At 30.1% G+C, this 14,202-nt stretch overlaps 1 protein-coding gene and 1 long non-coding RNA gene across 2 annotated transcripts in view; one reads left to right on the top strand and one right to left on the bottom strand.

The window, feature by feature from the left end:
* LOC124353706 (probable chitinase 10) overlaps positions 1–14,202 on the bottom strand; it is a 476,771-nt gene that overhangs the window by 376,240 nt on the left and 86,329 nt on the right. The gene's annotated exons all lie outside the window — the stretch shown is intronic.
* LOC124353708 lies at positions 7,763–9,186 on the top strand. Its single transcript, XR_006921616.1, has 3 exons — positions 7,763–7,840; positions 7,975–8,080; positions 9,121–9,186. It is a non-coding gene; the product is annotated as an uncharacterized LOC124353708 (long non-coding RNA).

Below are 14,202 nucleotides of genomic sequence, written 5' to 3'. Positions count from 1 at the left end.
GCTCAAGGTGATTTGGTAATTACAGGGAGTCTGTCTTACCGTGCTGTCTCTGACTGTGGTACAAGTGACACTGTACTGAGATTTGATCAGCCATTCCTTTCTACCATCGAGGCAATACTCATTTAGCCGTTACAGGTTAAATAGGTATAATTCATAATGGAAAAGGTACTGTTTAGGGTAATGAGGTTAATGGGGAGAGGTTTGTTTTGCGGTAATTACATCAATATCAGTATATTAATTACAATCCAGGTAACTTTCCTTTTTATAACCATATATATTTCAGCCTCATTGTGATATTTGAGTTAATTTTTTTACTTGCATAACTTTTGCTAAAACGATGTTTCACATTTAAAACGGAAAATTTCCCTATCTTTAATATAAAAAAGCATAAATATTTACATGCTACTTGTAACAATATCACCGTAAGGTTTTATGAAATTAAACCGATTTTATTTACTAGCTTAGTTAATATAAAATAAATTATAAATGATTATTCAAAATAATAATTCATAAAGTTAAACATTACTTGCTAAATTTATGGTAGGGTTATACTAATATATTATATTTATAGCAAATTGTTTCTACAAATATGAATTATCTAAATAATAGGTAAGATAATATATTTGGTAAAGACACTGTTCTATTTGGGTGACCAGTGAGTGCAGACGTATTTTGAACTGTTTTCTGTAGTTCAGTTTTAATAATTAGTGTTAAGTGTATATTAAGCGCCATGTTTTATAGTTATCGTTCATATAATAAACATACGACATGGGTGTTATTCTAATTTAGACGTATCACAACGTTCTTGAATGTTTTTTCACTTGAACCTAGGTTGAAGTCATGCATTAGTTTAGTCATTTAACTGAAGAAGAGATCAGATTGCAGATTGAGAAATGTGGTGTTACTGATTGTATCTTATCACTGAACAATGGCAAATGTCCGGAAAATCCTGTTTCCTTCACAATCTTCTCATCTTAAAAAACAAACTTGAAACAAAGAATGTACCGCTGTTGCCAATTGATGTAAGAAGTTTATTTTTAATAGCAAGAAATGTGAAGAACACCACATCTTTTAACTATGATGTTTATCTTCCGATACTATAAATTTATGATTTAAGTATGTTTTAGATCGGCCAAGCATTAAGTGTTAGGTTTAATTCCATTTTTGATTCATAAATAGGTGTTTTTTATTTTTATTTGAATAATAACAGTTTTTATTATTTTTTGTGACAGTTATATTCGTGTTATGAGAGACACTACTTACATTTGGCCAATAGATTGTAATACTATTGTTAATATGTTTAATCGTAAAATATATACTTTATTTATTGAAATACATCTGTTAAGCTTTACATAATATCTGACAGTAAATTTATCAGCAAAGTTTTATGAAGATGAAATTTTTTATTTTTAAATTTTCATGATTTAAAACAATATTAATATATCTAAGCTAGCTAAAAAATGTATACATAACTCATACACTCTACGTACAATAGCAAGTCCAAACTTGTAATTTAATTCTTTAATAGGTCTGTCCTCAGAGATGTTGTTGTTGTAGAACATATAAATTAGGAAAAGTGTTCACATGTGCAAATGTATATTTTTACTACCTATTGTTTTGTAACACAACCAAAATTTGTTGTTTTTTAATGCTTTACAGCTATAATTGCATAAACAACAAAGGTCTTGAAAAACGGGGGTTTTCTATAACAAATGAAGTTGTGGCTGTATTCATCTATGGGATTGGCATGATTCAAACATATACTGCAATTTACACATTGGTCTTGAAAGCGATGAAAACTCAAAACCAAATTTAATCAACTCGGTGTCACTAAACCAGGCAGTAGTTACGTTCACAAACAAGCCGCAATATATTCAGATATGACATTGCTGGATTGTCAGCTTGGTGTTCAATCAGAATTGAATGATCCCTGGATACAATTACTACTACGCAACAGCGAGCTGACAGCTGTTAATTGATAACCTAATATTGACAGTCATTGAGGACATCTTTTATTCACAAGGTTCTTCTTTCAAGCTCAAGTCACACAATTTTTTATAGATTTCCCAATCCCTTATTGATGATGTAAATGAGAATATAGATATATATTAGTTTCATATTAATAATAATATATTATATTTTTGCAGCAGCAATTTAGAAATTACGTTTGCATGCGTCAAGTGTCAAGAGTGAGTTAAGAAAATGTTACCATTTCAATTATGTTTTCAAAATAAAATAATAAAACTTTTAAATATAAAGTTGACCCCCATCATGCCCTCATGGGAATAATCGATACAACACGATAAGATCGATGGTATTGTCCAAACATACTAGAGTCACAGACAGAATTGAACCTGCGCTATCTCAAATTTAGATCCAAAGTCCAACGTCTTAAACCGTTTGTTGAAATGTCTTTATCAGAACAGAGATTTTCGTTGTTGCTAATGTTTTTCAAGAACTTTATGTGATGTTTTATATGAGCTTTTAAATATTATATGCATCATTGATTTTTTACGAGGGAGCCTATCAAATAGTCTGATGCAAACTTGAGACTACAACTTTTAAATGATATGTTTTTTTGTTCAATTCGAAAGTTTTCCTTTCCTCTATTTTATTCAATTGGACGTCCTTCCATGAACCCATTCACATTTGAGTAGACAAAATAGGCCTGCCTTGAGAACTAGAAACAGGCTAAATTCAGCAATCCAAGCTCCTCAAGGGATCTTTGTACCGCTCTTTAGAGTACAACTGTAAAGGAATTTTGACAGTTTTCTTTTAAAGATTTAAAATTGTCTCAAGTTTTTATTTTCTAAAAAATCTACCCTTCAGTCTTTAATTGTAGAAAAAATAATTTAAACTAATTTTTCTGTGGTACAGAAGCCTGTTTACTCTATTTAAGGTAAGTAAACTAAACCCTACTATTTAGGACCCTTTTCCGGCCGTAGAATATCAAACCGTATGTATTAGACATTACATATCCATTTCTTAATACAGTGTGAGCTTTTCTCTTTCCTTCATTGTTTCTTGAAATTTGGGACGTTTTGTATTTGTACAGGCAGATCTTTTTAACCCCAATTATAACTACTACTGCAATATACCATTGATATCATAACAAAATGGGGCTTGCAGTGCTTTATTTCATTTCACAGATAACAGTTGAACTCGAATCTCTACACCTTCACCACGATGTCAAAATGTTATCTCCATATTCAATATGTGAATGAAAAGCGGTAAGTTTTATATCCAACTGCTAGGTAGTAGGATGTTTATGATGTGAGGTAGTTTGCAATACAATTGCCTACTGAGCACTGATTGTTACAAAATAAAATTATTCGTGAAAAACTTAATTTTCTGTTCGAATAAATAAATTTAAATAACATAAATATGACACCAATTGTGAATTATAACACTTTAAACGTTGCTTCTGGCACTTTGTGTACGACGTTACGGCATCACACGACTCGCAATTTTATTTAAAATAACTAATTATTTTACAATGAAAGGGACCGGAGGTTCTCAATACAATTTTTAAATATTTTTTATCACAATTATTTCATTCATCACAATAAAATTTTCAAGCCAATCACGAATAATTAAGCCAATTTGAAAACCTCCCCTTGAGTTTAATTTATTAACAAAGCTCACCCATCTACGTAGCCTGGAGCAACCGCTGTCGGTAAAATTACCATTTACTTTATTTGGTTTATTAAATAACAGACGGTTTTTGTGAAAATGGAATATTACGGTAATTATATTCTCTTTCGGTAGAAATATTTATACATTATTTATTACGGAGAAAAATTAAATAACAGTTATTTTGTGAACTGTTAAATATAGTAGGAGCAAACCACACCTCGTGGCACGTAATAGGCTTGATTAAAGTTGTATGCATGATTACAAGTATTTAACTTTTATTTTTATACTACCCATGTCACTACGTCACATGTTAATATGTTATACAACTGTACTCAGTTACAAAGCTGTAATGTGCACACAGTTTAAAAAACTGTTCACACTATATAATTGTCGAATAATTGCGATTTTCTGCTATCATGGTTGCCAAAGATCAATCTAAATAAGATCACGAATATTTCGCCAAATCCCATTGAGTAACATGTACTGTCAGCAAACAAGATGGTGCTTATTGTCGATTAAAATACTTTCATGGAATAGTAAAATATTTTCGATTAAATAGTCTTCATGGAAACTTTCAGGTCTATAGGTTTCATCATTCTCAAAATATCGTGTGGACAGACAGACAGTATAGATTTTATGACATCATATTTTCTGCAAGTGTTCAGGCAAGAAAACAAAACAAATATATAACGTTAATAGTTTATATATTTATCAAAGGTTTAAATTACATAGTTTATCAAATTCACTGTATATATTATGTAATACAATGGACTTTTTCGCATTAAGAGAGAACAATCGGACACTCATTTATGTGAACAATAGTTCCTCCCTTGAAAAGTAGTAAGAGTTTGGGTAGTTTGAAATTATGTTACAAGAATTTAAGGTGCAAGAACTAACGAAATTTAATAGCTAAGATAGAAATTTGTAAAAGTTATCCTTCGAGTTATTTTGCAATATTTGACTTGATATTAAAAATGAAGTCGTAACCGAGTATTTAGGCTAAAATGTATAATATTTTTTCAAGTACAGGTCTACCAATTTCCTGTAGAAATTCCTTGATTGTAGTTAAGAATCGGTAAAAGCTATGAAATAAAACTGTTAAATATATATTTATTTTTGTCTCATCTAACTGTCTTTTCTCCTTCTAGATACAGTCTAAAATGACGTACACGGTATAAATTCTGGATGTGATATAAAATTAGTATAAAAATATATATGAACAGGAATACTAATACTGTACATAACTTTTTCATATTTGAATTATACAAGAATGTTTAGTAACGGCTCTTTCCACCAGTTGTTAAAAATTGGGTTGGACTGGGTGGGTCCATCTGTATGCGCAATACTTTTCGTTTGACTTAACTCGCAATAAAAATGGTAAAGACCATTTCATAAGGAGTCACTCCGGCCAGGATATTGTCCGACGTGGGTTGAAAATGAAGCTTCTCACACTGACCCAAAGTTTAGCTTACTCATGTTTAAATTTGTACGCTTATTGACATAATTGAATATACAATGCATTTATATCCTGATTAACTCTTTTCAGTTGAGTTGTGTATGAAAACTTTAAAAAATTTAAAATCAGTTTGTTAAAAAAATTTTACTAATACCCAATGGCTTACATGTTGTATATTGAGCTTGACTTGTAAGAACTGGGTATGATGTGATGTATATGTAAATAGCGTGAACCGGCCAGAAACATATGTTAATGAGCTCAATTTTGTTGAAGTGCTGTGTAAGTGTCATATCATACTGAAATTTATTTGTCATGCAACAACTGTGACTTTTAATAACGCTTTGTTCGTTGTGACCACACCCTAGCTTATTCCACACCAGGACGACGAGGTGTTAGCCGGGATCTGTTGTTGTAAAAATATCGATCAGGTGATAGAATTAGAATAAGTTGTAAGTTAAATAGGTATGAGGGATTCATCTGAAGATTCCAGTATACAGTGTTATTTTCTGTACTGATTACATGACATTGTAATCGAGAAATTGTAAAGTACAAAGTAGGCATTACAAAGTGTAGATGCTGTGTCTAGTGCGTAATGTGGTATAGTGCTGTGTGTTATTTATATGCATATCAAATAAGGAAATTTGTGTAGCAACTGGTTTAAATCTTTAAAACAGTCTAGATTAGTTTCTACCAGACTAAATAATAATTTGGCACATAATACGCGTTTTTTTTTTAATTCATAAGGTAAGTTATTTAATAAAACATTTCAAATAATGTTTAATTTAAAGTCATATAAGTCTATGTTAATTATACTAAAGCCCTTCATTCATTTGGAAACTTATAATCAAGTGGAGTACCTAAATTAGCATAAATGTGAGCACACAATATTAAGGTTATTTTGCTTTTTATGAGTTGGATAAAACAGTTGTTTATGTGGTTTATAGCTTCGTATAGAATAATATTGTGCATTACTAGTTGAATTTGAGTGATCCTTTAATGAGGAAGTTTATTTAATGATCTTTTTAAAATTTCGGAAAATTTCAAGGAAGAATCTATTGACACCACTAAAACATGGAAATTGTTTGAATTTCTTAATTATATTTAGATCTTGAAACAAACAGTCGTTTACGGCTCGTACTTCGTTAAGTTCTATTTATAAAACTACAGCTTTTACAGCAATTGTAACATAATACAGATGTTCCTTGTTTTTACGATACTCGGCGTTCTTATTATCTTATTGCTTGAGCTTTAGCGAAGGTTATTACTAGTGGAACTGGGAAAGTTTATTTCTGTGTCTTTGCCTAACTGTATGCCTATCTATCTGTCAGTCTTTCCTCACAATATTTGTAAACACACTAACCTGACGTCCTGCATGAAGCATTTACATATTAGCAATACTGATTTTGAAGACGTTGCATTTCACTCCATGGGATTTAGATGACCATTAATAAATATATTTATAGTAGTCTTACGAGTACCCATGATGGCAACTAGAACATACCAGAATAAAACAATTTTTTTACACATTATGTATAAGCATATGAGATTTAAACATGTGGCAAATGATCAAATATTGGTAATTTGTACCTAAAAAACTATTAGAGTAAAAGTCGATGTTAACCAAAATTGACTAGATCTTATTTTAGCGCACTATTTCGTTGTAATATCCTTTATACCTTACCGTAATATTATTAATATACACTTTATAAGTAATATACACTGCTATGAAACCTAAATCATTGTATAAAATGTGAATTTATCGTGCAAGATACCTCAGTAAAGATCATCTTCAGATATAACACTATCCATGAATCTTTATTTCTATACAGACAATAGTGATTTCTATGATAGTTTATGTCAAACTATGTTTGTTTGAGTGTCATTGAAGCATATCACTCGGTATGTTGATACCACGTTCTTTTGTCTGTTGAACGTAACATTTACTTTTTGTGATTTATATCTTTTTATTTGTCCCAAGAACATCTTCGGAATGTGATGAGCTATAGGTTTGAAATGTTATGAACCTTAGTGAAGCCTGTTAGGCGAAACTTGGTGTGGGGTACTCCGTTCTTGTAATATACCGTTTAGAAGGTAGGATGTGATATACATATGTAAATGTTCTCTGACGTTGAGCGAAATCATTTGGGCAGTGACATGCACCATTATCGAACTCGATTTTGCTTTAAAAAACATATCTTGCAAAATTTCAAGTCTGTATTTTAGTTCGTTTTTGAGACGCTCGTGTGTACAGACGGACATACATTTTTTCAGCCTCTCAAGTAATAAGCTTCGTTAATGGTCAGCATACGAGTATTATATGTGCCCATTCTTACAATATAAATACTTCCGATTACAGCCTGTTGTAATTCAGTTATGCATGTTATAATCAAGTGAACAGGCAGGTTGGTTTACCCAGTATGGAAAGATTAAGTGTATCATAGCAATGCATCTCAATATAACTGATACAGTACAGACAATACATTTATGAAACAACATGCTATGATATCAGTCTATCAACAATTGTGTTTTTATATTTATGATTCTAGTTGTAATGCTGGTATATTTAGGGATCATTTTAAATGTGTTCTGAGATAATGAAAAACGCTATCCATATTTTAAATGGACATTTTTATGATCACATTCATACGTTGGTGATCTTTTCCAGAAATGAGGTTTCCACGTCTGAAGACTTGTTGCTGTTGCTTTTCCGTCAAAACCGGTGCCAAGGTGATTGGATGGACCTCACTGGTCGGTAGAACATTCCTCTTACTTCACGAATTGTTATAATATTTATGGATGGTTTTTATGAGTAACTGTTCTACATCATGTCATGTATGATTACAATAGCTACTTTACTTAATTGAGGTTGTTATTTTTTTCAGATTTACAGGGCAATCGAAATGCAGTTTTATATACACAACATAGTAACAATGTCACCCGATGAAAATTTAGGTCCTGATATGGATAAAGCAATCGGCTATATGAGAAGTAAGTTTTGTATGTATGATAAAACTTTAATCCTTAATGTATTACACTTTAAAAACCATAATTACAGTGTAATAAGCATTTTGATATAGAACTAATGACGTGGTTAGGTACCTGAAGAAAAACACACATAAATCTATTCAGACTACTATTTAAGAATGTTCAGTACAGCTAAGAACTTTCGCTTAGTTTCATATAGCCCAAGTTAATTTCAAACAGGCGTCCTAACCTAAATTTCCAAGAGTTAAAAGTTAATTTTATATCATAGTGTTCGTTAGTTAATAGTACCGTAAATATAGTGGTTATATAAAAGTACACTGAAACATTTTTACATAACATGTGCAAACGATATTTTCACATAATTTTTTTATGATTATGCTAGTTGAAAACACAAGTTTTGTTCGCTGCTTCACTTTATACAAACGTATGCGTCAAACTACTTTTTGTTTCGTCAATGTTTTTCGTTTGGGTGGGTTAGGAGAATATTTTGAAATTAACATTGGTTATGTGGCACTAAACATAAGGTCAAGGAGAACTAGCCCTCTTAATAGCGGCCTAATGTACGAATTATTGATTCACACATTTAGTCAATGTTGAGATCTTGTGTATATAAACTGACACACAACGCTCGACAGAGTCAGCCATATTGATCATCTTATTACGACATAGAACTAATTAGTGAAAATGAGCTAATATAATTATCATAGATACTAAATCACTATGAAGCACCAAAATGGCCATGTTACTTTTGTAAATATTTCAGTTGTTTGTAAATGCCTACAACTTAAATAACTGTGAATTGTAACATTGCATGATCAACTGTCCCATAAAGTTAGTCAAGCTTATGTAAACATCAAATAAATCAAATTTGTATATATTATGTTTATCAAGACATAATAAAACAATGTTTATAAAAAACAATAAAGTTTGCCAGTTTTCCCGGATCACATTATAACGTAGCCTAAATGTATTGTTTGCTAGTATACGAAACTAAAATTCTCAATAATCGGTTTGCCATCTAGTAACTCTGTTTAGTGTTACAGGGAATTTTCCTGTTGGTGATAATTTTCCAAACCATCCAATGTGCATTCACTGTCAGTTTCCTGGTAGCAGTGTATAGAGTAAGTTTCTCTTTTAATGATTTTTTATTTCATTTATTTGTTCGTGTTAAGATATTAACCTTGAAAGTTTCATTTCCAACCTTAAAAAATCTTCTTGATAATTAGAAATCAATAAAGCTAAATTTAGATTAGTTTGTTAAGATAATATATAATAACGCCTGGTAAAAATTACTAATATCACTAATAGTTATAAATCTTAGCTTATTTCTTCAAGATATTATAAAATAAAGTTCCTAAATCATATGAATTTAATTTAATCGCTAAATGTAATGGTGAGTGGTAATCTCGAGAATAACTAGATAAATTTGGATATTTCATTTTATTCTAATTCTTAACATCGTTTAAGTCTGACGAAGAATTTTACTAAGAGGAAAAATCAGAAAAGTTTCCAGGGATACTTTATAATCCAGGAAAATAATTATGACATTTACAACACTTAATCCAACAATTTAACTGACACTAAACAGCTGTTGAAACTTTCGGCTGAAGTTTACTAAGAGGCAGAAACATTTGCTTACATTTAAGTTAGGACATTTCTGGTAGTTTACAAGACTGGTCGAATCACAGTATAAAAACAAAGAAAAAGAGCATTATTGGCGACAAAGGGGTTAGATAAAGGTAAGAATTCAAAGGAGAAAGAATAGGAAATGTATTTGAACATACAGTTCTAAACTCTTTCATTTGGTCCAACTCATACGTGAGAAGGGTGGATGATTCAATTGCCTCCGCACTGTTGCTAAGAAACAATCATATAAATACATATTATTCGTATTTACTGTATCGGAAAATTCTGGGAGAGTTTTCCTTAAACACGGTGGATTGACAACTCCACCATTTCACAATTAACCACTCTGAGCCGATTATACTTGGCTAAGCTACTATACTTACTATACTTGGGTGGTTATTCTAGGAAAAGCTTATATAGCAGAATCTCACTTTTAAAGGGGAAGCAAGATTACTATCAGTAAATAGAATAGTGTATATCGTGAACCAAATATTTATAAAAGTTATGTTTTAATTGTAACAAAATGTTTTAAAAAATCAAGTAATATTACAGAAGTTCATAGTTCTGTTTAAAATCGATTCCATGTTAACATTTGGCCTATTAAAAAAACACAAATTACAATCAATCACGAAATATGTTCACGTTGGGATTAACAAACTCATAAGTTTTCTTATGTATGGAATTATATTTTTACAGATGTAAAATTTAAATTTTCTATATTGAAAATATTGGTGGTAGATTCGTTCTGTTCCAATTTTGAAGCTTTTAACAAGCTATAATTTGTAAAAATTTTAAGATAAGCTTAAGACACTTGATAAAATTATTATTTAAATTGTCCACGTCTGTTTATATCGTAATTAACACTGTTTGAATTAAGAATAATAATATTGCTTCTCCACTATAATGTGTTTCACATAAATGTCTCAATTTAGTAAAAAATTAACTCTAAACAAAATAATATGTTACTAGCTATTAAATTGCTTGCTTGCTTGCTTCCTATTATGTGCAGAAGGATCCGAAACCACTTCTACATTGGCTGCTGAAATGGTTCATAATTTTCATATTGGAGCAAATTGTTAATTTCCTAATGATATTTGTCTTCGATGGTATGACAGATGATGATTTGCCAGCTGCTATAAAGTTCTACTGCATATCCATTTGTAAGTACTTTACTATTTTGAAAACTAAAAATGTTATCTGATTTTAAAAGGGCTGCTTTAAATTCTGTCTTACTTTTAAAGCTTACAAATATATTACAGTATTGTTATATCAAAGGTAAAATGAACACATTAATGGAAGTAAAATAACTATCTAACTATTGTTTGGTATCAGGTTATTTTTAACTATTCTAGATAGGTGAAATGTTGGAATTATGAATAAATTATTGTGGTTTTTACTTGTAGCGCCAGTAAAACAAGCTTATCAAAAATTGTCCTAAAATATTATGAAAACACTAACGAACTGTGGGAAAATGTATAGCGAATAACGACGTACGACTATTTCTTATGACAACAAAGAAATCGAAATAAAAATATATATGTTTAATAAGATAAGTATTTCATTTTAACTTGCTTATGAAATTTACAGGCAAACACATAATTTATAAAATGGATACGACTATTTCTAGGTACAGATACAATGAAGAAAAATAAAATTATAGTTCACTATACATTATAAAAGTAAAAGATCTAATGCAAAATAACTTGAATTTATAGCTTTGTCTCATTGAATTTATAGTATTTTTGGTGATTTATTAAAATGAGACATTTAGTTTCGTGTCGTTTCCTTCAGCATTAATTTAATTTAGTGTGCTTGTTTTATTTAGTTTGCATCTAAATAAAATCCATATCAACAACCTTGATCAATATACATATACGATTAAATTATACAATGTGAATTCTACTACAAAAAACTTGTAATTTTTAATATTAGGGCGCACGCTGTACCATAAACCCTATTTTCCAGTACATTTTTATAAAATTGTTAGCAAATTAAAAACTATTACTTTACCAGTATACCTAATTATGCAATATATATTTTTTAAATAAAACAATTACACATAAAAAGGATTCCTGCAAAACAAAAATTTAATTAATACTATTACATCGATATAAAGTTTATAGTGTTTATTTTCTTCTTTGAGCGAATAAAACACATAATCAGTTTTGTAAATTGAGCCTAAAGAATTATATTCACCAATTAATAGATAATTTTTATGTAATATAATATATTTTAGGTTATAGCATCGTGTTTTTTGTAAGGACGGATATGAATCGGTGATGATATATTAAGCCAAGCAAATGCTATGTGTAGAATTGCAGGTGTTAAAAACTTTAATTAAATAATAGCAAAAAGAATTGTAATCCCGAGCAGTTTATTACTTTAATATTTTGTCATTGATATTATGTGGTTATAAAAAAATTGAAAACAAAACAACAGTAAAAATCTTCATTAACCTATCGACTGCATAGGGATAAATTTTGTAACAGTCAATTCTCCTTTTGTACTCTTAACCTTTTCTACCTGCTGTAGATAGGATGTATGTCATTTTAATGTTACATTTCATGATTAAAGAACAGGTGAATCATTATTTGAACAAGGGTTATATCCACTACAAAGTTTTTTCAAATAATAATTAAAAAAACAAGATAAAAATTTTTTTAGTTGACATTTTTCAGAGGCTCAAAAATGTACATGTAATCATGTCAGTAGAGAATAAGTGATCTACATTTCCAACTTTTTCTGTTTACAGTCCATCTCTACTACATGTGGGTGGTGTACAGCTTCTACCTTGACATTCGTGACAGATCTATGGAACGAGGTCCGCCCGAGGTCACGTCAAGTGGAGTTAGAGAACACGCAATACAGGATGACGATTGTGATAATCGTCAGCGACTGGACAGTGTGGAAAATCAATCTGAAACATCTATTTTCATTGTAAAGACTTCAAAACCCTCAACACAACCACGAGATCAAGAGTACACTGACATCAATATTTAGATTATAAATACCAGGAGTAAAACGATATTTGCTACTGGGATGGAGGAGATTACTGCATTCAATGATAGATATATGCGATAACTTTAAAACACGTTTTATACTTAACTACCAACTGTTTAAATAATTAAATTACACAGTAAAACTAAATAATTTATTATTAAAAAAAACAAAATAAATTACTAACTGAATACTCATATTTTAATTCTAATACACCTTGGAAAATTGTAACAAACGGACGACTTGTAAAATATTGAGGTGCACTATTCGTAATGAATTTTCCTTGTATACTTAACTTAAGCTAAAATAATCTAATTAAATTTTAAGTCCTACATAGTAAACTTTTTTCATAGATGCAACAAAAATTTTATATTACTTGGTAGTGGTAGTTACATGTCTGAACTAACCCAAACTTCAGAAAAAGCTTACTTAAACATTAAATGTACAAGATTTTTATGAAACCAACCAACCCAACAACGTTAGTAAAACTGATAATTTATATTTTGTCTAATATTTTGTCCTACATAACTGAAAGAGCAATGAATATTTCATTTTATATACAAGGTACACGACCGAAATGTACCCATAATGCAGATGTGGATTGAAAAAGTGTAGGTAAAATCTGTCTTAGTTTTATGTCCAAAATCCATTTCATTTGTCTATTTTTATAAAACTCAGATAAAATAATAATTGTATTAAAAAATTGAACTTCTTTCGGTAATTATTATTGAACCCAATCCTAGTATGTTGTATTTTTCGTTTCTAGACAATAAACTGCCTTTTAGGTCCTTAAAATCGTGTCGTTTCCTGTCCGTCTGCATGTCCTTACGTGTGTTATGACTCTTGACATTACACTTGATAAACTTGGAAGTTTTACATAGATACCTTTTGGTCTAAGATATTTATAGATGTTTGTGTCAAGTCGTCAAAAGAGCGGCAACAGTATAATTTTGTAGTATAGTTTTAATATCAATCTTAATTAGTACTGTGAAGACTAATCATGTGAGAGTTTTTATATGAGTTACTGATAAGTTATTTTGGATGTTATTAAACCTTGGAAGATTCAGGTTACCGTCAGTTTTATCGGAAATTTAGTTCATAACTTTTAGTTTACTTTTTGTGTTCCTTTCATGTACACAAACTGATCCTTTTAACAAATAAAAACATGATAAAAGTAGATTTTTAGGTAGGCCTATCTATAATCAGTTTTCACTAAACGGGGGAACTTTACTATTGGTTAATTACAGTTCTTAATTAACAAATTAAAATTCATATTTAGGGTGACTATGTTCTAGATACCGTGAAATTGGTAGTAATATGATCTATAAAATCGTGGTTACCATGGAATATCTCAATAGAAAGTTGGGATGAAATTATAATAACTATAATCGTCATACATCAGGTTTGACACATTCCTGACAACAAAGAACGTATTTAATAAAAAGAAATTAAAACTAAAATCACGAACACATTTTAATGCATTAATGGACCTCTTTTTGTGG

The sequence above is a fragment of the Homalodisca vitripennis genome, chromosome 2, assembly GCF_021130785.1.
Source record: "Homalodisca vitripennis isolate AUS2020 chromosome 2, UT_GWSS_2.1, whole genome shotgun sequence".
NCBI lineage: Eukaryota > Metazoa > Arthropoda > Insecta > Hemiptera > Cicadellidae > Homalodisca > Homalodisca vitripennis.
Note: the sequence above shows the minus strand (reverse complement) of the source record. Positions and strands in the feature narration are given on the sequence as shown.